This window comes from Asparagus officinalis, chromosome 7 (assembly GCF_001876935.1).
Source record: "Asparagus officinalis chromosome 7, Aspof.V1, whole genome shotgun sequence".
NCBI lineage: Eukaryota > Viridiplantae > Streptophyta > Magnoliopsida > Asparagales > Asparagaceae > Asparagus > Asparagus officinalis.
Window position 1 is genome coordinate 89,266,782 of NC_033800.1, and position 4,093 is coordinate 89,270,874.

At 39.7% G+C, this 4,093-nt stretch overlaps 1 pseudogene; it reads right to left on the reverse strand.

The window, feature by feature from the left end:
- Window positions 377–1,873, reverse strand: LOC109849021 (annotated as a pseudogene).

Below are 4,093 nucleotides of genomic sequence, written 5' to 3' on the forward strand. Positions count from 1 at the left end.
TCTAATAGTAAGAACTTCCCCCTCCTTGCCCCATGGACGTAGGCAACTTGTCAAACCACGTAAAATTCGTTTGTCTTGCTGTGTTATTGTGTTTGGCTTATTTGGTTGTGATCTATCTCATTCTTGTTCGTGTGGTTACGAGTTCCGCTGCGCACAACAATTTGGACTGTAGCACCACATCAATTGATTGAACGAAGGATGAGCATCAGCAATTTCGATATAGTACCTTTTCGGATCACAGGTAAATTATTGTGCCTGATAACAATTTTAAAAAGCAGTAATATGAAATATTGGCTCATAGTTAAGTTATGGCATCTAAAGAAATGAGTAACTTCTATTGTTTAATCAATTTGACGGATAAATCAAGTTGCACATGTACACCTGGAAAGGTCTCGTATGACATTAATTTTGCATAATATGTTTACACTTCAACAGAAGAATTACAACTTAATGTGATACATGAACATAATCCTGCACAAATACAATAGTAACATGTGCAACTTATTTCTTGATGGAAATCAATGACGCTCTTGCCCTTAAAGTTAAGGATCAATGACGTTACTAATTCGTATATAGATTGGCGGGCAATTAACTGTAGTTAAAAAAAGCTAGCACGCCTCTGCCAACCTCAGTGGACCTCAATCTTGAATCCCATATCTAATAATCTTCTTCTTCCTCAAGAGAATTGCAAACGGCTCGAGAAAGTTTGGCCGAAACTCCAGTGCGAAGGAACGATACTGGGGAACACAAGGATCTGTCCATCAGTTGTCGTGACACGAAACGAGAGAGATTGACCGTTCAAGTAGGCATTTGATTGCCAATTTGCCCCCCAGTTTCTCGACATTGACATCCATCCAGTATTTGATCCCTTGACAGACATCGATTGGATCGATCCACTGCTGCCGACGTTGGTCACCAGCACAAGCTCGAAGTAGTCGCGCCCATTAATGGTGAATCTCACGCCACCGTGTTTTTTACATGGAACCCTGTGATAAGTAGATAACTTTGTAAGTCAGTACTGAACTACTGATACAGAGAACCTGGTAAAAAAAATTGCCAAGAAAGAAGTAAAAACCTTTGATAGAGGACGGGGACAATTCCTCCACGGTAAATACCGATCTTCTCCCAAGCGGGTTGAGCCATGTCGAAATGCTGACGAGGAGGGTTACACCAACCGTGATAAGTAGATAACTTTGTAAGTCAGTACTGAACTACTGATACAGAGAACCTGGTAAAAAAAATTGCCAAGAAAGAAGTAAAAACCTTTGATAGAGGACGGGGACAATTCCTCCACGGTAAATACCGATCTTCTCCCAAGCGGGTTGAGCCATGTCGAAATGCTGACGAGGAGGGTTACACCAACCGCATAATCATATGATCCGTTGAGATCCAGCCTCTTTACTAGAAACTAGTATGTAAACAAAAAAAAAAAAAGACAAACGAATCATACCCATGGTGCCCGATGCATCACTTCCACCATAGAATGTCGCCGTTGCCTTACTCCACCCGGACGATGAGAAACCCTCGACTGGAGAGAAAATGTAGCTCGTCACCGAGAGGACCAACATTGTTAGTAATGCTAGACTCATCTTCATCACTTCTTGCTTCTTTTCCTCTTCGAAATATGCAAACTTGGAGGAGATAGTTGGGGAACGCAACACAAGTGTGGTACTTAAATAGGGATGAGGCCTGATGGAACAAAAGCCTGTGCATGTGATGCAGACGCAATCAATCCCCAAAACTTGCGGCCTTCACCAATAGTTTTATTTATTGGACTCAGCCTCTACTCATAGAGAGAGACCTCATCATAGCCCATGTTCTCTTGCAAATTTGTTTATTAGGGGATTCTTTGAGTTTGAATGCATTATCCTTGGTTGCGTCAGTGTTGATCAGAGCCATCACATGATCACGTTCAGTGCACATGGCGCCGTTGCTGTGTGTTTGTTCTCTGTAGCAACCAAGATGCAGGTAGTTGGCTGAGAGGTTTGATTGCTTTAAGTTCCAATGAATGTGTGAAAGCTAAATTTTAGAGGAGACCATAATTGGGTTTTAAGTTTGGGGAGATTTTTGTTCAAATTACTCAGGATTTTAAGGGATTTCCATGTTATTTCGCTTTGTTTTTTTCAAAGTTGATCCGAAATATATAGGACATACTATGCGACGCCTATTGGTTATGATCATAATTAAATATTGAACATACAAGAGGGGAATGTTACGCATCAACATGCCTCATTGGTTTAACCTTCTAGCGCCTACTGAAATAATCATTCGGTTTCAGGACTTACTTTCAGAATCAAATCTTCTTAAGTAATAGTTTTCGAATTAGATCCATTACTACTGAAAGTGTTAATTGCAGATAGACCCCTATACTATTGGCAGATTAAACTTATCACCCCTGTAGTTCTATTGTTATAGATAGACCCTGAGTGAACAGGGGGTCTATCTACAACTAATGGTTTTCACTTAGGGGATCTATCCACAACAATAGAACTCCCTCCTCTTTAGGGGACTGTCTACACCAACAATAGAACTACAGGATTAGTAAGTTCAACTCGGTGATAGTACATGCGGTCTATATGCAATTAACCCCCTATTAAAGTTACTACAAAAGACCTTTTGTCTCTTTGTTTCCTTCACATTCATTCAGATCATTGAGCTGTGACCATTTCTAACTTCTGCTCGATGATAACCAACTTCATTGAATTAGATTCTCTCTCTATTCCCCATCGTCAATAATATATAATACCCCTCACAATAATATCGGTCCGCAGCTCAACAGATTAAAATTTTGGATGAAATAGTCATTTGTCGCGGGTATATGATAACACTGGCAAAAAACTTCTCCGCGTAAGTCATCTCACTGACGAGATAAGGAGGACAGCTGATATGAAAATAATGTCGGCGGTATGATGTGTTGGTCTTTACTATGCTCATTCAAATTTGTCCATATGAGGTAGAATGAGTCCCCATGAACTGAAAAGAACAGAAAATAATCGTCTTGGACAAATTACCACAGTGGTAGAAAATTGTCACACTCCTGTAGAATTAGAAATTAACAAGGTTCAGCTGATCAAGAAAAAGGAATTAATGGATAAAAGAACCTTGGGCCAAATCCTTTCGGATGAGTCAGTCTGCTCCCGCTCTGCGACGGTGTTTAGGAGGGGAAATTAATGTTAGTTTTACAGCGGGGCTACGCCTACCTGTCAATGAAGCAAAATAGAAAGGAAGATTAAACTGAGGTAAAGCTCTTATTGAGAAATTTATCACGCGGCACGTGTGGCATTAACTCCCAGATCTTGTAGTCGAATTGAGTGAAGCCCACAGCAAGGTTGGAAGTTGATCAAGAAGTCATTGGTTTAATGATAGGCTAACACCCTGTCTCTTAAAGAGTATGTCTAATGATACGTCGCACCCTGCCTCTTAAGAGTATAATATCCCAGATCTCGTCGATGCAATCAATGATCGATTGCGGAAGACAACAAGACATGCCATGGAGGTAGTAACAAGTGGCTCATGCTTGGCACATTAATGGCACTCTGAGGAAGAACCAATTATTATTGCATCAATTCAAGGATAGGCAAGATTTTAGGTGCGCTACTATTAATGCGGTGGGCAGGGGGTGTTAGTCAATTGGAACGTTTCCATGCAAAATAGGATAATTGTTAAAGCGGAATAATTTTTCGCTAGTGGGATATTTTAGTGGGATAAATATGAGTTCTAGTTTTTTACCACTTGGTTCCAAACTAAAACTTGGAATAATTTGAGAGACTATAACTCTCATTTTTCTATAGAAAAATAAAAAAACGGGGATAATTTTGTATCATTGTCTCAATTCTAGTTTTGTTAGAGTTCTACTTGGCTAACATTGTAAAATTTTGTTCTAGAGTTTTAGTTCTATGTGACTAACACTTTAAAATTTTATCTCACAAATTATCCCAGTTCTAAATTTAAGTTCTAGATGACTAACCCCCCTAGGGAAAACTGTATAGATCCCACAAGAAATTTGAGGGTGTTGCTCAAGCAGTCAGCAACTATTTTTGATGTAGGATGCTTAACAGACAATTTCATGGAGGATTCGGTCAATGACGTTACT